General features: G+C 34.2%; 1 non-coding gene and 1 pseudogene across 1 annotated transcript; both read left to right on the forward strand.

Annotated features, from left to right (window-relative positions):
- The first annotated feature begins 4223 nt into the window (after window positions 1-4223).
- Window positions 4224-24824, forward strand: LOC121172946 (putative disease resistance RPP13-like protein 1; annotated as a pseudogene).
- Window positions 14179-14310, forward strand: MIR10448 (microRNA MIR10448). Its single transcript, NR_161752.1, has one exon. It is a non-coding gene; the product is annotated as a microRNA MIR10448 (primary transcript).
- Window positions 24825-25342: the final 518 nt, after the last annotated feature.

The raw sequence follows: 25342 nt of genomic DNA on the forward strand, positions 1-25342 counted from the left end.
AATCATAAATCTAAGCCCCATGGCCAAAGACTATGAAAGTGAAGAAGAGCTAACATCTTCTAACTATGATTTATCTATTTCTTTTGATGAACTTCAAGATGCATTTAATGATTTGCATAAAGAATCTACTAAACTTGCCAAATTAGTTTCATTTTATAAGAAAACCATTTCAAAATTTAGAAAAGGAAATTTTGAAATTGAATGAAGAGTTAGAAAATCTTACATCTGAAGTTAAAACATTAAAATCAATAGATAAAAACCAACCTTCTACAAAATGCTTGATACAAGAAAACAATAAAGCATCTCATTCATGTGAATGTTGTAATAATTTTAAAGAAGAAATTTTAGATTTAAAAAATGCTCTTGCCAAATTTACTCTTGGTAAAAATAACTTAGATATTATATTAGGAAGAAAAAGACTTGTCTTTGACAAGGTTGGATTAGGGTATAATCCTGAAAATCAACAAAAATTGTACAGAAATTTCTTTGCCTCTACTCAAATGACTAGGTCTCCCCTCTTAACTTGCTTTCACTGTGGTAAGAAAGGTCATAGTGCCTAAACATGTTATATTAGGAAGAATGATAATAACATTGGAAAAATGGTATAGGTTCCAAAAGGATCTTTAGTCAAAACTAACATTCAAGGACCCAAGAAAATTTGGGTACCTAAATCAAAAATATGATTATATGATTAAAGGACTCATTGAATCAAAGTTGGTACATTGATATTGGTTGCTCCAAACACATGACGGGAGATGCATCAAAGGTAAAATTCTTGGAGTTGGAAAAATAAGTATGAATCCCTCTACCTCCATAGAAAATATTTTACTTGTTGATGGTCTTAAGCATAGTTTATTAAGTGTTAGTCAACTATGTCATAAAGGCTTTTGGGTGTTATTTGATCCTTATAACTGCTTTGTTGAAAGTAAATATGACAGAAAAATAAAATATGTAGGACATAGGACTAATAATGTGTACATGATAAATCTAGATAGAACCCCAAATCATGCTCAATGCTTTCTAAGTAAAGAGGATGAATCATGGTTGTGGCATAGGAGAATTGCTCATATAAATATGGAACACTTAAATAAATTAATTTCAAAAGATTTAGTAATTGGCTTGCCAAAACTCAAATTTGAAAAAGATAGATTGTATGGTGCATGTCAAAAGGGAAAATAAGTAAGGGTTTGTTTCAAACTAAAGAATGTTGTTTCAACCACTCGACCCTTACAGCTTTTGCACATGGATCTCTTTGGTCCTTCTAGAACTATGAGCTTTGGTGGAAATTATTATGCTCTTGTCATGGTAGATGATTATTCTAGATTTACATGGACTCTATTTCTTGATCACAAAAGAGATGCATTTCATGATTTTAAGAAACTTTCCAAAATCATTCAAAATAAGAAAAATCTCAACATTGCATCCATTAGAAGTGATCATGGAGGAGAATTTGAGAATAAAGACTTTGAATTATTTTGTGATGAAAATGGAATAGAACATAATTTTTCTACAACTAGAACCTCTCAACAAAATGGAGTAGTTGAAAGGAAGAATAGATCATTAGAAGAATTAGGAAGAATCATGCTTAACGATACAAATCTTCCTAAATACATTTGGGTCGAGGCTGTTAATACTACATGTTATATAATGAATAGAGCATTAATTAGACCTATTTTAAATAAAACACCATATGAACTATATAAGGGGACAAAACCAAATATTTCCCATCTTCATATTTTCGGATGTAAATGCTTTGTGTTAAATAATGGAAAAGACAACTTGGGCAAGTTTGATGCAAAGTCGGATGAAGGTATATTTCTTGGTTATTCTTTGAATAGTAAAACTTTTAGAATATATAATAAAAGAACTGTGACTATTGAAGAATCAATTCATGTTGCTTTTGATGAGACTAACTCTTAGGCCAAGAAAGGATATACTTGATGATATTATAGATATTTTAGAAGATACGCATATTCATGAAGAAGTCCACAAAGACAAAGAAGATGGAAATAGTAGAGATTCTCAATCCAAAGAAAATCAAATAAATGTGATCTTCCAAGGGAGTGGAGAACTTCAGGGTATCACCCTCTTGATAATATCATAGGTGACATCTCAAAAGGAGTAACAACTCGACACTCTCTTAAAGATGCATGCAATAACATGGCTTTTGTCTCTTTAATTGAACCTAAAAACATAAATGAAGCCATAATCGATGAACATTGGATTATTTCTATGTAAGAAGAATTAAATCAATTTGAAAGAAATCAAATATGAGGATTAGTTGATAGACCTAATGATCACCCAATTATTGGAACTAAATGGGTATTTAGAAATAAATTGGATGAACATGGAATAGTCATTAGAAATAAGGCTAGATTAGTGACTAAAGGATATAACCAAGAGGAAGGAATAGATTATGAAGAAACTTATGCTCCTATAAGTAGACTAGAAGCTATTAGAATGTTACTTGCCTTTGCATCAATAATGGATTTCAAAATTTATCAAATGGATGTTAAAAGTGCATTTTTAAATGGATTTATTCAAGAAGTGTATGTTGATCAACCTCCTGGATTTGAAAATTCAGATTTGCCCAATCATGTTTTTAAATTGAAGAAGGCTCTATATGGTTTAAAACAAGACCTTAGGGCTTGGTATGAACAATTAAGCAAATTTCTTTTAGAAAAGGTCTTTACAAGAGGAAAGGTTGATACCACACTTTTCATTAAAAGAAAAATGCATGATATTCTCCTAGTTCAAATATATGTAGATGATATAATCTTTGGAGCTACTAATGATTCCTTATGCAAAGAATTCTCTAATGATATGCAAAGTGAATTTGAAATGTCCATGATGGGTGAGTTGAATTTCTTTCTTGGACTACAAATAAAACAAACCAAAAATGGAATCTTTATTAGTCAAGCAAAGTATTGCAAAGAATTGTTTAAGAGGTTTGGAATGGAAAATGCTAAACAAATGGTCACCCCTATGAGCACTGCTTGCTACTTGGATAAGGATGAAGTTGGTTAATCAACAGATATAAAGAAATATGGAGATATGATCGGATCTCTTCTTTATTTATTAATGGGTAGACCGGATATTATGTTTAGTGTTTGCATGTGTGCTAGATATCAAGCCAATCCCAAAAAATCTCACTTAAGTGTCGTCAAAAGAATAATGAGATATTTATTGGGCACTATAAATCTAGTCTTATGGTATCCTAAGAATTCTTCTTATAACTTAGTAGGATACTCTAATTTTGACTTTGTTGGATGTAAAACTGATAGAAAAAGCACTAGTGGGACTTGCCACTGTATTGGTTCCGCACTAGTATTATGTCATAGCAAAAAGCAAAATGGTGTTGCCTTATCAACTGTAGAAGCGGAATATATTTCTGCTAGAAGTTGTTGTGCACAAAACCTATGGATGAGACATCAACTCTCTGATTATGGTTTAATGCTTGATCAAATTCCTATTCGGTGTGACAATAAGAGTGCAATCAACCTATCCAAAAATCCTATTTTGCACTCTAGAACAAAACACATTGAAATTAGGCATCACTTCCTTAGAGATCATGTTCAAAAGGGTGATTGTGTACTAGAGTTTGTTAAAACAAAAAATCAATTGGCCAATATCGTTACAAAACCTCTACCCAAAGAAAGTTTCTTTACCATTAGACGAGAATTAAGGATTATTGACCAATCTGACTTAGATTCCTAGCCTATAAAATTATATATAATATTTTCCTCTTTATGTATTTAATGATTTGAGGGAATGTAATCAATTACATTAAGTTTATAAAAGATTACTAGGAAACAATAATGGTGTAATTGATTACCATAGGTTCATAATCGATTACCATTGAAACATAAGGTTGTAATCGATTACTAGAGGGTTAGTCTGTTATTTCTTGAGCATGTAATCAAGTATAATAGATATGTAATCGATTACCAGACAATTAGCAATTACATTATAATGCTTGTAATCGATTACAATGGTATGTAACCAATTACCAGTCATCCCTGTCTTTAAATATGACTTTTCTCTCTCTCTAAGTTCACAACACTCATCTTCCATCTCTCTCTAATGGCACCCCACACCCTAAAAACATCAAATCCTCATATCTTCTTCATTTCTTCACCAAATCGTTTCAAACAAAGTGCGAAATTCTTCTCTTTGAATCCTTTACAAAACCCACCGATTGAAATTTTTAGAAACTTCACCAAATGGCAGAATCGTCAAAGAGGCACAAGGGCTCATCATCCTCCACCACCACTGTCGGCCACCATTGCCACGGTTCTTCCAGTGACCCTCCGTCACCACCCAATTCATTTCTTTCCTCACCGCGCTCTCTCACTCTATTTTCCACTGATGTCCAATGTGAGACGTATTACTCATCATTCTCAAATCATGATATTATTGACCCTAAATACCTTGACTTTGAATTCTTTGAGGGAGAAAACTTTGATTGCTATCAAGTGTTTCAAAATTTTGAACTAGTGGATTTCATGACTAAGAAATTTCCCTATTACCCTGAATTGGTTCGAGTGTTTTATAACAACTTGGAAATTCATGAAGGAGTGATATTTTCTGAAGTGAACAAAATACCAATTGTTGTTGATCAATCCCTATTTTACTCCCTAACCAAACTGAGCAGTCAAGGTGTGCCTTTTGAAGGAACTTTAGTTTATGATTGGAAACCAATTTATTCTAGCCTTGATGCTCGTAAAATGGTTTGTGTTGCAAATGCTGATATGTCTAGTCGCTTACTTGTTGGATCCTTTACTTTTGAATGTTGTATCATGCATTACATTCTCTATTGTTTGTTGCTTCCTCGTTCTACTAACCTTGCTCAAGCCAATAAGGAAGACTTAATTTTGATGTGGGCACAGCAAACTGGACGCCAAATTGGCTAGGCACATCTTGTTCGTTATCGTATGCACAAGGCATTACGTGCAAATGCTCTTCTACCATATCCCCATCTGATTACTCTGTTTTTGAAGCACTTCAAATTCCCTCTTACTAATCTGTCAAGGTTAAGCGTTCATTTACAATAGGAGCCATTGTAGTTGCTTCTTTTGGTTATAAGAAAGATCTTGATGGACAATGGGTTCGCAGACAAGATTATCAGGCAAATGCTCCCGACAAACGCACTCCATCTCCACCACCTAGGAATCCTTCCTCTGCTTTACTGAATGATGTTCTCAATGAGATTTGGGATCTTCATGCTTTTGTTGGCGAAAGGTTTGATTTCATGGATTTTCGCATCACTCTTCTTGAGGATGACATGGGATTTATCCGCCGTTGCTTTGATCTTCCAACCGATCCTTAACATTACAATTATTTATAATAATTATTAAACTTTCATACTCATTTAAGTTACATTAGGATATTTAGTACTTTAGACTTTTAGACTTATTGCTTACTATTATTCTGCTTGGATGGTACTCTGAATGATAATATCTTTTCTTCTCTCTGCTCTTAATTTGTTTTTGATGTTACCAAAGGGGGAGAGATAGATGGTAAGGAGAATTATAAAAGACTCATTATCCATTTTTCTGTCTAAAGTATTGAAAAAAAATTATATATAAATTTTTCATCAAATCCTAAACTTTTTCATATAAGCAATCACTGAAAAATCAAGGGGGAGTGAACGACACAAATGGATATTATTATTTCTCTCTTTGCTCCTTACCTACAGATGGTTGTCATCATCAAAAAGGGGGAGAATGTAAATGTATATCATGCAAGTTTTGATGATGCCAAAAGTTTACTTGATGATCATGGATTGAATCAAGTCAAAGAACAAGATCAAGAAAATCTAAGATAAGGACTTAGTAAATTTGTTAAAAGAATCTCAATTTGATTGCTATAGTTTGGCCTCAAAATCTTTACTGTCAAAATTCTATTATTAAAGTTAAATCAGTTTAGAAATCTCTTTTTGAACTGGTAATCGATTACCAGAGAGTTTATGAAAATGGCTTATTGAAAATTTTGAACCGATGAACCAACGCACAAAATTATTTGAATTTTGATCTGTGTAATCGATTACAAGAGTCAGGTAATCAATTACCAGTAAGAGATTTCAGAAAAACTATTGAAAAGTCATAGCCTTTCAAAGATAAGACTGTGAAATCGATTACCAAAGTCATGTAATCGATTACCAATGAAATGTTGGATCGAGTGGCCTCAGAATAATTAAGAAGGGGGGGTTGAATTAATTATTCCTAAACCTTTACTAATTAAAAAATTACTCTTCTTAAGGCTTTTACTAAATTGTTAAGAGAATGAGGAGTAGAAGAGAAACTTAACAGAAAGTAAACGCGGAAATTAAATGCACAGCGGAAAGTAAATAAAGTAGGGAAGAAGGAGACAAACACACAAGAGTTTTTATATTGGTCCGGCAACAACCCGTGCCTACATCCAGTCCCCAAGCGACCTGCAGTCCTTGAGATTTCTTTCAACCTTGTAAAAATCCTTTTACAAGCAAAGATCCACAAGGGATGTACCCTCCTTTGTTCTCTTTGAACCTAGTGGATGTACCCTCTACTAGAATTGATCCACAAGAGATGTACCCTCTCTTGTTCTCAGTCAAACCCAAGTAGAAGTACCCTCTACTTGTACGACAAAGGATGTACCCTCCAATGTGTTAAGACAAAGATCTCAGGCTATTAAACCTTTGATACTTTATGAATGGGGATACAAAAGAATTCTCAGGTGGTTAGTCCTTTGTTCTTTTGGAAAAGGGAGAAGAGAGACACAAAAAGAATTCAGGCGGTTAATCCTTGGCGAATTCTTTTTGGCAAAGGGAGAAGAGAATGAAAAAGATGAATAGCACAAGTTTTCAAGGTTTGGAAAACCAGAAAACTTCAGAAAGCTTTTGGTACAAAGAAGAAGAAAAAGTTCAAAGAGATTCAAGGATTGTAAAGGATTGTAAGAGATTGATTGGAAAAGTATTCAAGATTGAAAGAATGAATTAAAAATGCAAAACAAAGCCTTTCTTTTATAGACTCTTCATGTCTAGTCAAGAAGACCATTTAGAAGAGTTATAACTTATAGAAAAACTTAAAATCAATTTGAAAAAGTCAAAAACCATTTGAAGAGTTACATCTTTTGATTTATTCAGAAACAGTCACTGGTAATCGATTACCAAATTAGTGTAATCGATTACACAAAGCTTTTATGTGAAAGGATGTGACTCTGAACATTTGAATTTGAATTTCAACGTTCAAAGGCACTGGTAATCGATTACCAAAACATTGTAATTGATTACAACTTTTTGAAATTAATTGGAACGTTAAAAATTCAATTTGAAAACTTTTTCAAATCCATTTTGCTACTGGTAATCGATTACAACAATCTGGTAATCGATTACCAAAGAGTAAAAACTCTTTGGTAAACATGTTTTGAGAAAAATCATGTGCTACTCAATTTTTGAGAAAAACTTTTCATACTTATCTTGATTAAGCCTTCTCTTGATTCTTGAATCTTGAATCTTGATTCTTGACTCTAAACTTTCTTCTTGAGTCTTGAATTCTTCTTGATTCTTATCTTGAACTCTTGAATTGTTCTTGATTACTTGAGTTGTTCTTTGATTGATCTTTGATTCACTTGAGTTTTTCTTTGATTGATCTTTGAGCTTTTTGTCATCACCTTTGTCATCATCTTTTGTTGTCATCATTGTTATCATCAAAATACCTTTGATTCACCATGAAGCTTTGCTTCTACATGAAAAAGTTTCAGAAAATCTTTTGGAAAGACACATCTCTTCAAACTGGTTTGAACAAGCACAATGGGCCTGTGTGTGTGTGTGTTAGGAACTTGAAGTTGTATCATCTGCTCTAAAAGAGAGAAATCATTTTGTTCATCTTATAAAACTCAGTTGTAATCAAGAGATTGTTTGTCTCTTGGTGTGTGAAAAACTCGAACACAAGGGTGAGGGATCCCAAGGTGTGTTCAAAGATTGTAAAGGATTTACAAGGATAGTGGAAAATCTCAAGTGGGTTACTTGAAGACTGGACGTAGGCACGGGAAGTGGCCGAACCAGTATAAATCGAGTTTGCAATTCTCTCTTCCCTTATCTCGTTTATTTTATTGCAATTTACTTTGTCTTGCACATTTAAAGAACATTGTTAAATTGATTACTGCTTCTTCTTCTACATTCTAAATCTATCATATATCATTTAAAAGGGGATTAAAACTTGTTAGTCAAAAAAATTTTAAGACTTAATTCACCCCCCCCCCCCCTCATTTAAAAGGGCTACAACTTTCATGAAGATCACAAAACCTAATTCAATCATTTTCTTAGTCATTTTTAGGCTACAAGTTAATTCACATTGTCAGGAAAATAGCAGAAGCTTTAAACAACTGATTTTCACTAAGCATGAGTGTGCTCTCATCAAGCACGATTGTGCTTCGCTTAAAACCTTAATTTCGTGAAGCAAAAGAGGAACAATTCAAACCTCCAAACACACTCAAATTCAAAACGAATAACACAAAACATGTGATCACATCATGGGGAACAAAACCCTTCAATCAATTTCAAGAACACATGCAAGAATCAAGAATTCCCAAATTTCTAGGTTTCTAACATTCAAAGCCAAACACTCAATTAAATCATCCAATTCACATCAAGGCATTAATTGACCCGTTAAACACGAGCAATTCATAGTTATCATTGTATAGGAAAAATTAAAACGAATGAAACACCTCAAAATTAACTCCAATTTGATCCTTTAAGGGTCCTTACACATGTTCACTCTAACCCCAATTGTGATAAACTCATCCCTTACCCCTAAGTGGACTCACATGTGTAGTTCAACAGTGATAGCGGCATCTCTAGCAATTTTTTCTTTGGTTGATCTACTAGAGTTTTCAAGCATTAGAGAGAAGGGATTGGAGCATCAATTTCACTATCTCCGTGTGAGGAAGATTTCTCTCTCTACCGACACTATTTCATAAATTCCAACGATGAGAATGTGCGAGAATAAGTTCCAAAGGTGGTATCCAAATTTAACAATAATCCAATGGTTAATGAGTCAACGATCGTAATTTTACTGTGATAGATTTGGGCGTATGTGGAAAAAAGAGAAGGTTTTGGGAGAGAAGAAAGGAAGAACGAATTTGAGAGAAAGAGATAGCGTAGAAACATATGGTAAATAATACAATATGTCTCTATTTATAGCTAGGTACTCTAAGCCTATTATTTACTCTATTTTTATTTTATTATTTTATAAAATTAACTATATTTTACTATTTCATTAAATAAATAACCAATTACAACATTCATTTATTTTTTTAAACATCATTTTACTGTATTTATTTTCTAGTACTATGAAACCCTTATTTTAATTAACAAAAATTATTTTTCTCTCTTTTTATTTATTTTACGAAAAATAGGGTGTTACATTTGCATCTAAATAATAGAAATTCCTTGTATATATATAGACAATTAGACATTGCATGTGGTTTCAAAACTTTATAATCACATTAACATCAGCCCAAAAAATATGCAGGTTACAAGATTGGCGAAATTAGGAACAGGGCAGACAACATTATCCATCAGTGAAGGGGCAAATATGATGTTGGCATTAGCGATTTTGAAGGAATGTAGGTCTAAAGGTACATTTGATTATACCTATTTGGGCCATGATTTTACATGTCCTTAAAAAGATTTATATTATGTCCATAATAAATGAAGACATTAAAGAGAATATTTAATTTAACTAGGGGAAGTATTTGGAAGAGCTTATAAGGAGTTTATTTGAGCTTATGAAATTTGCTTTTGTCTCCTATAAACACCTTTTTATCTTATTAAGCAATGTAGTGAAACTTATAAAATAAACTCTTTTAGCATATTCTAATTAGTATCATCATCAAATTTATAGCACAAGTTCTTATGTAATAGTAATAATTTTTTAATAAGTACTTAATGAGTTATTTACCTTAACACATCCTTAACCAACCATGTCCACACTCACAGGAGTTAGGCACTACGCTTGGGGGAAGTACACAACTGAGATTTGTTTATTCTATTATAGTATTGTTTGAACATCCAGATGGCAAGTATTTAAGAAATAAGACACCTTCTTTTTTATATTGCTTCTTAAAAATAAGGTTTAATTACTACCCCCAAGAGCTACCCTCAGCTTAATCATTGTCAGACATTCACTCATAGAATACAGCTTTGTATGTTTGTGTTTAATATATAAAAATACTCAACAATTATTGCTTGACTGAGGCCATCAAGCTTCTTTGGATACACATTTCCTACAGTCATGATTTGAATGAAAATCTAACTGCTCATATTTTATATCAGTAAATCAAACTTAAAATATGTATCCAAAATTTGAACCATCCATTCAAAATCTAATGACCACAATTTACAACTTGGTGAATGTGTGAATGCATGGAGTCACAGGCAGTGAATCATTTTGGAATAAATTTGTGAGGATATTTGTTTTGTGAATAAGACTCAGAAGTTATTAATTGAGTTGAGTGGCCATCAAAGAAATTAAAAGATGTTTCACTATCCTTAAAGTAAATTCATCCTTCCTAAAATAGCTTATTACTCATTTCATCAGTATAGTAACCTACTACATTGCACTGTTTAACTTTAAATTACTCATTTTCATTCATTCACTTGCTCTCTTTCCTAATCATACCATGGCTGCAGAATTGATTGTTGGTGCATTTCTTTCTGTTTTCCTTCAGGCTGCAGTTGACAGGCTACACTGTTATGGACTTTCATGGAAGAAAACTTGATGAGATGCTGCTGTCCATTGAAGCTCTAGTTGATGATGCAGAACAAAAGAAGTTCAGAGATCCGCGTGTAAGAGGATGGCATATCGCTGCCAAAGATGTCGTGTTTGACACAGAGGATCTATTGGATGAAATAGACTATGAACTCTCCAAATGCCAAGTGGAATCTGAATTTCAAACCTTTACTTTCAAGGTAACAAATGTTGGATCAAGTGGCCTCTGAATAATTAAGAAGGAGGGGTTGAATTAATTATTAATGTGCCTTGACTAATTAAAATTTATCCTTCTTAATGTTACTAGATTCAATTAGGCTTTTACAATTAAGTTAAGAAAGTAAAGAACAATAACTTAACCAAAAGTAAAGTGGCAATTAAAAGTACACAGTGGAAATTAAAGAGTGTAGGGAAGAAGAAGTCAAACATAAGATTTATACTGGTTCGGCAAAAACCCGTGCCTACATCCAGTCCCCAAGCAACCAACGGTTCTTGAGATTTCTTTCAACCTTGTAAAATCCTTTACAAGCCAAAGATCCACAAGGGATGTACCCTCTCTTGTTCTCTTTGAACAACCAAGTGGATGTACCCTCCACTTGAACTGATCCACAACAGATGTACCCTCTTTTGTTCTCAATATAACAACCCAAGTATATGTACCCTCTACTTGTGCCACAAAGGATGTACCCTCCAATGTGTTAGGACAAAGAATTCTTAGGCGGTTAGTCCCTTGAATTCTCTGTGAAGGGGATACAAAAGATATCTCAGGAGGTTAGTCCTTTGAAATCTTTTGTCAAAAGGGAGAAGGGAAGAAACAAAAAAATTCTCGGGCAATTAGTCTTTTGAATCTTTTGGCAAGAGAAAGAAGTGAATGAAGAAGAAGAGTAGCACAAGTTTTTGAACAATGAACTTTTCTTGGAAGAGAAAGTATTGAACAAAAACTCTTAGAAAGAAGTAGAGAAATGAATCAGAAATTTCTGTAAAAACCAGTTATTGAAATTCATGCCATGGTCACATATTTATAGTCATTTGGCGACTCAAGTTAAAGTTTGTAACTCTTGGCAATTTCTTTAAAACTAATCACTTTAAAAGGTTGACTCTTTTGAAAAAATCTTCAGAAAACTAGTCACTTTAAGAATTGTGAGTTTTGGTAATTTATTTTTCGAAATCAGTCACTGGTAATTGATTACCATTATAGTGTAATTGGTAATCGATTACACATCAAAAGATGTGACTCTTCATGTTTTAAATTTGAAAATCAAAACGTTTAGAAACACTGGTAATCGATTACAAGTATTGTGTAATCGATTACATAAGTTTAAAATGATTTGAAAATGTTTTATCACTAATTGTGACTTGAAATTTGAAATCTAACGTTTTAAAACATTGGTAATCGATTACATGCTCATGGTAATTGATTACAGCTTTGTAAATCAGTTTTGAAAACAATGTTGGCTACTAGTAATCGATTACTACTTTCTGGTAATTGATTACTAGAGAGTAAAACTCTTTGGTAAAAGATTTTGTGAAAAATTCTTGTGCTGCTCAATGTTTTGAAAAACTTTTTTAGTACTTATCTTGATTGAGTCTTCTCTTGATTCTTGAATCTTGAGTCTTGAATCTTGATCTTGATTGTTCTTGAATCTTGATTCTTGAAACTTGATTGTTCTTGAATCTTGAAACTTGATAGTTCTTGAATCTTGATTCTTTGAAACTTGATTCTTGAAGCTTTTTGACTCCTGATTCTTTGGAACTTGCTTAACTCTTGATTCTTTGGCATCATCAAAATAATTCTTGGAAGTCATTGGTTCCACAATCTCCTCCTTTTTTATGATGACAATCCTGAAATCAAGAGAATACATACAAGTTTTGTTCTACCGTTCACTCATCTCTTTCTCCCCCTTTCTTTTTGAATTTATGCTTAATTTTAAAGCTTTGAAAATATAATATATTGATTTCTAAAATACCCATTTTTCTCTCCCCCTTTGGCAACATCAAAAAGGCCAAAGTACGTAAAACATGAATAATTTAAACATACACAAAGCATAATTTGTAAAACAAACATAAATGATTCTAAAACATACATAAAGCATAATTTGAATAAAACAAATTGAAATGCAAACCACTTAGTCATATATCACAAACCATAAACATCAAGTTCAGTCATTCTAAGTAAATATTAAAAGAAATACTAAGTGTTCAAATGTCATAATAATATAGCCAAATACACGACTAGAAATCAAAATACTAATAATAATAGTAATGTCTAAACTGATGGTGGTGGTGGAGGTAAATCAAGGCAGTTGCAAATAATGGTGACATCTTCTTCAACCTTTGCAATCCTTTAGTTCATCTCCTCGAATCATGTGTCCACTTGACGTTACAAGGAGTCAAACCTCTCACCAACATAGGTTTGAAGTCCATCAAACCTGTCCAAAATACTCTGAAGGAAAGAAGAGTCCCCTTCAACCGGTAAGTGTCCTTCATCATCATTTGGTTGAACACCCTTTTTTACCAAAGAGCCATCACACTCTTTGCAGTAACCAAAGGAGGTAACCACAACAGCACCGATCAAGAAAGATCTCTTGATTGGAACATAAGGTTCAGAATCTAGAGGGATGTTAAAATGTTGAAGAAACAAAGTAACTAAGTGTGGATAGGGTAAAGGAGCATTTAATCGCAATGCCTTATGCATGCGATACCGGACTAGATGTGCCCAATCAATTTTTCGGCCAGTATGAAAGGCCCACATGACTATTAGATCTTCTTCAGAAACTTGTGCAAGGTTTGAAGATCTAGGGAGTAAGATACAGACAATTAGATAATGGAGGATGCAGATTTCAAGAGCCAATGAACCGGCAAGTAGCCTTCCGGTCATATCCGCTTGGTTGGTGCAAACCAATCGACGGGCATCATGCACAGAAAAATCAAATTTCCAATCATCATTCAGTGTTCCTTCAAATGGTACACCTTTGCTAGACAATTGGGTCAAATCATAGAAGAGGGATTGGTCAATGACCATCTTTATCCCATAGACCTCAGAAATCAAGGTACTTTCTTGAATTTCAAGGTTAGAATAAAAAGCTTTTACCAATTCAGAATACACAGGCAGTTTTAAAGACATAAAGGGAATGGGATTTGAGTTTTGAAATTCTTGAATGCATTCGAAACTCTCATCAGAAAAGAAATCTATATCTATGAACTTAGGGTCAATGATGGAACGAGAGGAGAAGAGTTTTGTGTACTGTGTATGTTGTTCTTCCTATGAGAACAATGAGGATGAGGAAATGGAGGAAGGAATTGGAGTATCCTGAGCCTCAGAGTGCCATTGGCTTCTACTCAAAGAACCCTTGCGCTTCTTTGATGGTTCTGCCATTTGAGAGACTTATTCAGAATTTCAATTGATTGAAATGAAAGAGGATGAAAAAAGAAGAATTTTAGGCTTTGTGGGACGTGATTTGGATAAGAAATGAGTAAGTTATGGCAGAAAGAAAATTTGGGAATGAGGGTTTCGCGAGAGAGACGAAGTTGCAGTTTCATCAATTCTGAAATTTGTATTTATAAGCAGTAGGGATGTGTTGTAATCGATTACACTTATCCTACCTCGCTGTAATCGATTACACATTGTGGTAATCGATTACTAGAGAGCATTTTGGCAGAACTAATTGCTGACTGAATTCTTATGGTGAAAGGATTTGAAAGGGGGTCAAAATACTATATATCTAAAAACTCTTATATGAAAATAAATATATATAACATGATAGATTTTTGAAAAACTTTATGAATGATTTTTTAAGCAAGTAATTCACATATCATACTAAAATTCATGCAAGAATCATAGACATCATCAAATATTTGTTTAAAAAAAACTTCATGCTTTGAGAAAAAAAAAATAACTCAATCAAACATATAAGCAAATATTCATAATAGCATAAAATCAAGACAAACAAATGAAATTTTGTTAGTCATCATATATCAAGTTAATTTTGAAGAAAATTTCAACCCACTTAATTTAAAAGAGAATGATTTTGATGTTACCTTTTTCATGATTTAAGTGCTTAGATCTTTAAAGATGGAAGTCAGACTTTCGTTTTTCTTGCTTAAACTTCTTGAGAGATGTTCTCATCACTTTCATAGTCCTTGGATAGAAGGTTGATCTCCTTCTCCAAACCATCAAATGAGTCATCCCAAGCAATATACGTCTTCTTGGATTTTCTTTCTTTATAGCTTTTCTTCCCAGGCCATGATTCATTTGAGGGGCAATGTGTCTTTATGTGACCGGGTTGATTACACTTATAGCATTTAAGTGTAGGAGAAAATTCTTGGGATCTCTTCCCATTGTTGAAGTTATGGCTTCTCTCCATTCTTCTATTTTTGACGAATTTATGAAACTTCTTCACAAAGAGTGAGAAGTCTTCTTCATCATCAGATTCTTCTTCTTCTTCTTCTTCTTCTTCTTCTTCTTGCATTGAGGATGAGGCTTTGAGTGCTATGCTTCTTTTCCTTTTGTTGGTCTCTTCATTTTGGTTGAGACGTTGAAGTTCCATTTCATGTTCCTGCAATTTGCCAAAAAGAGTGGCAAGAGACATAGAGGAAAGATCTTTACTTTCAGAAATGGCACTTACCTTGGGCTGTCAATCCCTACTTAAGCATCTCAAAACTTTATTGATTAAATCTTCATTTGGAAAGGTTCTTCCTAAGGAGGCAAGGTGACTGACTATGTGTGTGAATCTTTTCTGCATGCTTTGGATGTTCTCATTAGTGTTCATCCTAAATAATTCATATTCATGTGAAAGAGTATTGACTCTAGATCTTTTCACATCAGTGGTGCCTTCATGTGTAAGTTGGAGAGTATCCCACATCTCCTTTTCATTTGAACAGTTTGACACTGTAAAATATTCATCTATTCCTAAGGCAAGTAATAATGTTTTTGGCTTTAAGATTATATTGGATTCTTCTTCTATCTTCTTCAGTCCATTTATCTCTAGGTTTTTCTGTTGTTGTGCTAGTGCTTGCATCTACTATGGTGGGTACATAAGGTCCTATTTCTATTGCTTCCCAAATGTTTAAATCTATGGCTTCAATAAAGATTTGCATTCAAGTTTTCCAACAGTGGTAACCCTCACCATTAAAGATAGGTGGCCTATGGATGGAGTTTCCCTTAGGAAACAGAGAATTTGAGGAGGCCATGAATCTTGAAGTTGTGAAACTTTTCTCAAGAAACCTGTTCTGATACCACTTGTTGGATCAAGTGGCCTCTGAATAATTAAGAAGGGGGGTTGAATTAATTATTAATGTGCCTTGACTAATTAAAATTTATCCTTCTTAATGTTACTAGATTCAATTAGGCTTTTACAATTAAGTTAAGAAAGTAAAGAACAATAACTTAACCAAAAGTAAAGCGACAATTAAAAGTACACAAAGGAAATTAAAGAGTGTAGGGAAGAAGAAGACAAACACAAGATTTATATTGGTTCGGCAAAAACCCGTGCCTACATCCAGTCCCCAAGCAACCAACGGTTCTTGATATTTCTTTCAACCTTGTAAAATCCTTTACAAGCCAAAGATCCACAAGGGATGTACCCTCCCTTGTTCTCTTTGAACAACCAAGTGGATGTACCCTTCACTTGAATTGATCTACAACAGATGTACTCTCTCTTGTTCTCAGTATAACAACCCAAGTAGATGTACCCTCTACTTGTGCCACCAAGGATGTACCCTCCAATGTGTTAGGACAAAGAATTCTTAGGCGATTAGTCCCTTGAATTCTTTGTGAGGGGGATACAAAAGATATCTCAGACAGTTAGTCCTTTGAAATCTTTTGTATAAAGGGAAAGGGAAAAAGATATCTCAGGCGGTTAGTCCTTTGAAATCTTTTGTAAGAAATAGAAGATATCTTAGGCGGTTAGTCCTTTGAAATCTTTTGTCAAGAGGGAGAAGGGAATAAACAAAAGAATTCTCAGGCAATTAGTCTTTTGAATCTTTTGGCAAGAGAAGGAAGTGAATGAAGAAGAAGAGTAGCACAAGTTTTTGAACAATGAACTTTTCTTGGAAGAGAAAGTATTGAACAAAAACTCTTAGAAAGAAGTTGAGAAATGAATCAGAAATTTCTGTAAAAACCAGTTATTAAAATTCATGCCATGGTCACATATTTATAGTCATTTGACGACTCAAGTTAAAGTTTGTAACTCTTGGCAATTTCTTTAAAACTAATCACTTTAAAAGGTTGTGACTCTTTTGAAAAAATCTTCAGAAAACTAGTCACTTTAAGAATTATGAGTTTTGGTAATTTATTTTTCGAAATCAGTCACTGGTAATTGATTACCATTATAGTGTAATTGGTAATCGATTACACATCAAAAGATGTGACTCTTCTTGTTTTAAATTTGAAAATCAAAATGTTTAGAAACACTGGTAATCGATTACAAGTATTGTGTAATCGATTACACAAATTTAAAATGATTTGAAAATGTTTTATCACTAATTGTGACTTTTGAAATTTGAAATCTAACGTTTTAAAACATTGGTAATCGATTACATGCTCATGGTAATCGATTACAGCTTTGTAAATCAGTTTTGAAAACAATGTTGGCTACTGGTAATCGATTACTACTTTCTGGTAATCGATTACCAAAGAGTAAAACTCTTTGGTAAAAGATTTTGTGAAAAATTCTTGTGCTACTCAATGTTTTGAAAAACTTTTTTAGTACATATCTTGATTGAGTCTTCTCTTGATTCTTGAATCTTGATCTTGATTGTTCATGAATCTTGATTCTTGAAACTTGATTCTTGAAGCTTTTTGACTCCTGATTCTTTGGAACTTGCTTAACTCTTAATTCTTTGGCATCGTCAAAATAATTCTTGGAAGTCATTGCTTCCACAACAAATTTCTTCAATGCTACTTTCAGTTCATTTAACAGGAAAATTGACTCAGGGATGAAACAAGTCCTTGACAAACTAGAATATCTTGCTTGCCAAAAGGATGCTCTTGGTTTGAAAGAATAAACTTATTCTGGTTTTGGATCAGGCAGTAAAGTGTCACAGAAATTGCCATCAACTTCTTTGGTGGTTGGAATTGTTATTTATGGCAGAGATAATAAGAAACAAATGATCTTTAATTGGCTCACATCTGAAACTCATAGTCATAACTAGCTATTAATATTTTCTATTGTGAGCATAGGTAGGGTGGGTACGACCACGCTCACCCAACATGTATACAATTACCCAAGGATGGAGGAGGCTAAATTTGATATCAAAGCTTGGGTTTGTGTTTCAGATGATTTTGATGTTTTGACGGTGACAAGAACAATTCTTGAGGCAATCACTACATTAAAAGATGATGGTGGAAACCTAGAAATAGTTCATCGAAGATTAAAAGAAAAATTAGTAGGAAAGAGATTTCTTTACATTTTGGATGATGTTTGGAATGAAAAACAAGAGAAATGAGTAGCTGTGCAAGTTCCTCTAAATTACGGGTCTAAGGGAAGTAGAATTCTTGTCACAACGTGCAGTGAGAAAGTTGCTTCTACTGTGCAGTCATGTAAAGTGCATCAGCTAAAGCAACTACAAGAAATTTATGCTAGCAAGTTTTTGCAAAACATGCATTCCAAGATTATCACCTTCAGTTGAAGGCTAAGTTGAAGGAGATTGCTACAAAGATAGTTTAAAAGTGCAGAGGATTGCCTCTAGCCTTGAAAACAATTGGAAGTCTTTTACATTCAAAGTCATCTATTTTGGAATGGAAAAATGTATCGATAAGCAAGATATGGGATTTAACAAAAGAAGATTGTGAAATTATCCCTGCTCTATTTTTGAGTTATCACCACCTTCCTTCTCATCTCAAGAGGTGCTGAAACAATTCAATTATTCAACAACAGTTTATTACAATGAACAAAGAACTAGAATCAACAATAATCTACAGAAACAGCGAGGCAACGAAGTAGAGGAAGAATGATGATCTCGGCACACTCCTTGGCCGTCTACCGGCAGTAATATCACCTGAGAGGAATGGGTAAGGTGAGAGAAGGGAATAACAGAGAGAAGAAACAAGCTCTCAGAAGAGAAGAAGTAGAGAATAGAGAAAGGGAATCACCTCAGAATAATCCTAAAACGTGTAATCCTCCAACCTTATATTCTGCCTCCTTAATCTTGTGCTACGCTTGCCTCCCTCACCTTGCGGATCGTGAGCCACGTGTCCCTCTCTTCTAACAGAATTTCGCGCCAAATCTCTTTCCTTCTTTATGCACGTTACATTACCCTCCTCATCAAAAGCAACCTTGTCCTCAAGGTTGAACTAAGGATAAGATTCACATATATCCCGCAAGTCTTCCTAAGTAGCATCCTTAACTTCAGTTGCTTCCCATTGAATCAACAATTGGGACACAGTAGCTTTTAAACGTTTGACAACTCGAACATCCAACACCTTCCATGGGCAAAGCATTGGTCCCAATTCACTAGAAGTGAGTGGAAAAGGAAGATATGGTGGAGGACTTTTGCCATGAAATGGTTTCAAAAGAGCAATATGAAATACAGGATGTATTTTAGCAGACTCAGGTAGTTGTACTTTATATGCAACAGTACCAATTCTTTCAATCACTGGAAATAGACCAAAATAGTGCATGCCTAGCTTCTGATTCTTCCTCAAAGCCACTGAATGTTGCCTATAGGGTTGTAGCTTAACTAAAACCAAATCACCAACCTTAAATTGCAAATCTCTTCTTTTCTTATCATCTTGCATCTTGATATATTGTTGAGCCTTTAGTAAATTACCTTTAAGCTTGATCATGTAGTTGTAATAAATCCTTGAGTGGATCAGGATCTTTAGGATCAACCTCGTAGTGCATCATCGCTGGTGGAGGTCTACCAAAAACTGCTTGAAATGGTGTCATACCTAAGCTTTGGTGGAAGGAAGTATTATACCAAAATTGAGCCCAAGGTAGCATAGTAACCCAACTCTTAGGATGTTCAAATACAAAGCACCTTAGATACATCTCAAGGGTCTTATTAAGATTCTCAGTCTGGTCATCGAACTAAGGGTGATATGAAGAGCTCATGGCCAATGTTGTTCCTTGAGCTTTGAATAATTGTTGCCAAAAAGTGCTGATAAAAATTCTCTCTCTATCAGCAACAATGGTTTTTGGAAAACCATGAATTTTGACAATGTTGGTAATGAAAGCTCCAGCCACAACCTTGCTGTTAAACTCAGACTTCATAAGGATAAAGTACCCAACTTTGGACAATCTATCAACTACTGTAAAAATGGTTGCAAATCCTTATGAAGGAGGCAATTGAATAATAAAGTCCATTGCTATGTCTTCCCATATTTGTTGAGGAATGGGAAGAGGCTGTAACAACCCAACTGGCAACACATGATCAACTTTAGCTTGTTGACATATGGCACATTCCCTCACAAATTTACTAATATCACTTCTCATACCATTCTAATAAAATTGAGCACCAAGTTTAGCTATTGTTCTATTAACTCCAGAATGTCCACCAATCTTAGAATTGTGAAATTCCACCATGATCTGATTAAGGAACCCAACATCACAAGGTAACACAATTTTTCCTTTAAACAAAAATAAGCCATTCTGAATACTATATTCAGAAAATGGATTCTGACCTTGCAAATAGCTTTGATAAATTTTGGATAATTGAGAATCAGTTTGAGTCAAATCCATCACTTTATTAATCCACGAATGTATAGGAGTAGATACAACCATCATGAAACTCCTAGATAAAGCATCAACAGGTATATTTTCTTTCCCTGGTTTATACAGAATTGTAAAGTCAAACCCCAAGAACTTAGGAAGCCATTGTTGTTGTTCAGGAGTTTGCAACTTCTATTCTAACAATTCTTTAAGGCTTTTCTGATAAGTTTTGATTATGAACTTATGACCCACAAGATAATGCCTGAATTTTGCCAAAGCCTGAGTAATAGCATAGAATTCTCGAATATAAGCAGACTGCTTCTGCATCCTTAAGGATAATTTCTTAGAAAAATAAGCAATTGGATGCTTATTTTGGCTAAGGACAGCACCAACTCCACTTCCTGAGGCATCCGTCTCCAATACAAAAATTTCCTTGAAATTAGGAATAACCAATACAGGAGCAGATGTCATGACAATTTTGAGTTGTTGAAATGCTTCTAATGCAGCAACACTCCTTTTAAAAGAATCTTTTTTCAACAAATCAGTTAAAGGGGCTGCAAATAAGACTTGACAAACCTCCTATAATAACCTGTGAGTCCTAAAAATGCTCTCAACTATTTTAGATTACTAGGCTTAGGCCACTTTTGAATAGCCTCCAATTTATTTCCCTCCATAGCTACTCCTAAACCAAATAGTGTATGTCCCAAGTAATCAATCTGTTGAACTCCAAAACAACATTTAGAAAACCATGCAAACAATTGATGTTGTTTCAGGATACTTAAAACCACTTCCAAATGGTATAAATGATCTTTCTAATTAGCAATATACACCAGAATATCATCAAAGAAAACCAATACAAATTTTCTTAATATTCCAGCAAAAATGTCATTCATAAGGCTCTGAAAAGTAGCAGGAGCATTGGTTAAGCCAAATGGCATAACCAACCACTCATAGTGGCCATGATGAGTCCTAAATGTTGTCTTATGTCTGTCATCCAGATTTAACAAAATTTGGTGATAACCAGACCTTAGATCCAATTTAGAAAAGAAGGAAGCTCCAAAAAGCTCATCAATCAACTCATCCACAGCAGGAATAAGGAAGTTGTCCATGATAGTAATTGCATTAAGATCCCTATAATCAGTACACACCCTTCATGAACCATCTTTCTCTTTTACCAATATAATGGGAGAAGAAAAGGGACTCTTACTAGGATGTATAATGCCTTCATCTAACATTCCTAACACCAATCTCTCAATTTCTTCCTTTTGACTATGAGGGTATCTGTAAGGCTTAACCTTAACAGGTTGTGAACCACTCAATAAGGGAATAAAGTAATCATGGGATCTCTGTGGAGGTAAGCTGCTAAGAGTATCAAAAGCCACATTGTAAGTGTGCAATAATAAGGCTAATTCAGGCTTCATCGTAACTGGTAAGTCAAGCATAGACTTAGTAACAACATCTGGCTCTATCAACTATAGACTATAAACTTCAGCAATGGAATTAGTGGCCACCATTCTTCTTATACAATGTAATTGAGCTTGCACATGTACCAATTCACAATCTCCTTGTAAAGTAGTAAATTTACCCTTCCACAAAAACTTCAATTGCAGAGCATCATAATCAGCAATGTGAGAGCCAATAGTCTTCAACCAACTAGCTCTTAAAATAAGATCAGCACCAGAAATAGGAAGCAAAAATACTGGTAACTCAAAAGTATTGCCTTGAGCTTGTACCTTCAATTGCTTAACCAATCCTTCAGCATTACCAACCATTACTTTAAATTAAGTAGCTGGTTCCACCGGTAATTTCAAAAACTTGGCCACCCTTGGCTGCAAAAAATTATCAGAACTGCCACCATCAATCAACACAGTCACTGGTAACTTTTCAATATAAGCTATGAACCTAATAGTACCAACTCCCCTACCACCTTTCAAAGCATTGAAAGACAAATGATGATCTCCAGATTCTACTATTTCATCTTCTTGAGTACCCTGAGGTATAATTGTACTAATAGGATCCTCATTATCATCTTCCATTTGCAACAGCAAAGATTGTCTATTATGACATTTATGATTAAAAGAGAATTTCTCATCACAACAATAACACAATCCTTTTTCTCTTCTCAACTGCATTTCTGCAGGAGTAATCCTTTTTACATTCAAGGACCGAATTGGAGGGCCTGGTGGAGTAGGTAAAAGCGGAGGTATACTGGATTTAATTTGTGTTTTAAGTTGAGCATTAATAGAGACTGGGGTAGAAGAAATTTGGGAATCTTTGTGACTATAGGAATTTCGAAATCGCTTAGAAATAGGACCATTTTCTTCAAAAAGTTTAGCTAAAGAAACTGCACGCAATAAGGTAGGAGGGCACATAGCAACAACATCTCTTCTAATATCATGATTTAAACCACTAATGAAACAATAAAGAAGAGCCTCATTACTTAATCCTAACAATTTATTAGCTAGAGACATAAACTTGAGGTAATAATATGATACCGAACCTGTTTGTTGAAGCTTGAAGAGCTTAGCCATTGGACAATCAAAAGGTGAAGGACCGAATTAAGACTCTAGAGCACGAGTCAACTCAAACCAAGTAGACACCAGAGATAATTTCTGCGACATCTGGAACCATGCCACTACATCCTTATCAAAATGCATCGCAGCAATATCCACTCTAGACACATCAGGAGTATTATGATTAGTGAAAAATTTCTTAGCCTTGAAGATCCACTCCATCACTGACGTCGTTCCATCGAAGTGAGGAAATCCAAGTGAGATCTCTTTAACGTGCAAAGAAGCATTAATCGGTTGTACCATCGGGGATCCATTATTCGGAGAACTTCCAGGAGGTTGAGAAGAATTTTGCAATAACAGATTCATCGCTAACTGTATTTGATCCATAGAATTCTGGATCTGAAGCATCTTATCATTTTGCTCTTGGTAACGCATATCCATCATTTGACCGAGACAACGAATATCATCTGAATGTGTACGAATTTATGTTTGCAAGTCCTTCAAACGCATGTTCTCAGCCATGGAAGCACAATGAAAGAACCAATGAAACAATTCAATTATTCAACAATAGTTTATTACAATGAACGGAGAACTAGAATCAACGATAATCTGCAGAAACAGCGAGGCAATGAAGTAGAGGAAGAACGATGATCTTGGCACACTCCTCAGCCGTCTACTGGCAATAGAATCACCTGATAGGAAGGGGTAAGGTGAGAGAAGGGAATAACAAAGAGAAGAAACAAGCTCTCAGAAGAGAAGAAGTAGAGAACAGAGAAAAGGAATCACCTTAGAATAATCCTAAAATGTGTAATCCTCCAGCCTTATATTCTCCCTCCTCAATCTTGTGCTATGCTTTCCTCCCTCACCTTTTGGATCGTGAGCCATGTGTCCCTCTCTTCTAATAGAATTTTGCACCAAATCTCCTTCCTTCTTTATACACATCACAGGTGCTTTTCTTTTTGTGCCTTATTCCCCAAAGAGTATGAGTTTGATAAGGAGTGTTTAATTTTGTTGTGGATAGCTAAAAAATTTCTACAATGCCCTCTACATAGTAAGAGTCTAGAAGAAGTTGGTAAACAATACTTTCATGATCTATTATCGAGGTCTTTCTTTGAACAATCAAGCATATCAGAAGCTCATTTTGCCATGCATGACCTTTTCAACAATTTGGCGAAACATGTTTGTGGGAACATATGTTTCAGGTTGAAAGTTGATAAACAAAAATATATACCAAAAACAACCCGTCATTTTTCATTTGCAATCAAAGACATTAGATATTTTGACGGTTTTGGGAGTTTAATTGATGCTAAAAGGTTGCATACATTTTTTCCAATTCCAAGAAGTGGGATTACGATTTTTCATAAGTTTCCACGGAAATTCAAGATTTCAATACATGATTTTTTCTCCAAGTTTATGTTCTTACACTTCTTATCTTTGTATTGTTGTTCGGAGCTTAGAGAGGTTCGTGACTCGGTAGGTGATCTTGAACATCTCCATTCATTAGACCTTTCAGGAACTAGCATAAGAAAAACTACCTGATTCAACATGTTCGCTCTATAACTTGCTAATACTGAAGCTGAACTTTTGTCACAATTTGGAGGAGCTTCCCTAAAATTTGCATAAACTCTCCAATTTGTGTTACCTTGAATTTTAAATATACCAAAGTGAGAAAGGTGCCAATGCTTTTGGGAAAACTAAAGAATCTTCAACTATTTAGTACATTTTGTGTTAGAAAAAGTAGCAAGTTCAATGTTGAGCAACTTGGAGGACTCAATCTTCATGGAAGGCTATCAATTGAGAAGCTGCAAAATATTGTGTATGTGTCAGATGCATTAGCAATGGATTTGAAAAATAAAACATACCTCTTCATGGAAGGCTCAGCCACTTTCTTCATTCATCATTTTTTTTAATATTTTGTTTTACATGCAAGGATTTCTATTACCAATATCATTAATTGTTCAAATTGAATTCCAACCACATGTGTTTCTTATATTTAGGACACTATGAAAATCGTTAAGGCGGTGAAGAAGTGCAAAAGTTCTGTCATGCGGCTTTCATTTTGTAAAGAGTACTCTATGATTGGGAATTATTGTGGCATCATCTTCCTTTGGCTTGTTGAGTAAAAATTTTTCTTACATTATGTTATGGATGTTTCTTCTGGAAAAAAATGAACTCAAGCTTCATAAATAGACTGAATCAAGGAGAAAATGACGTCGACCCCCAAAACATAAGTTATTTAACACCACTTGTCACGTTGTTGACTAGTTAATAGAGTTTATTATGTTTGCATGAAAGAACATGTTTCTAAATGTATTAAAAAGCTTGCCCTGGAAAAATCAAGTTATGAGTATGGACTAGAGATGAGATGCAAACTGCAATCAACATAGGGTACAATAACAAGGCTTGTTCTAGATTTTTTTTTTTTGGA

The sequence above is a fragment of the Glycine max genome, chromosome 10 (genome assembly GCF_000004515.6).
Source record: "Glycine max cultivar Williams 82 chromosome 10, Glycine_max_v4.0, whole genome shotgun sequence".
NCBI classification, from domain to species: Eukaryota; Viridiplantae; Streptophyta; class Magnoliopsida; order Fabales; family Fabaceae; genus Glycine; species Glycine max.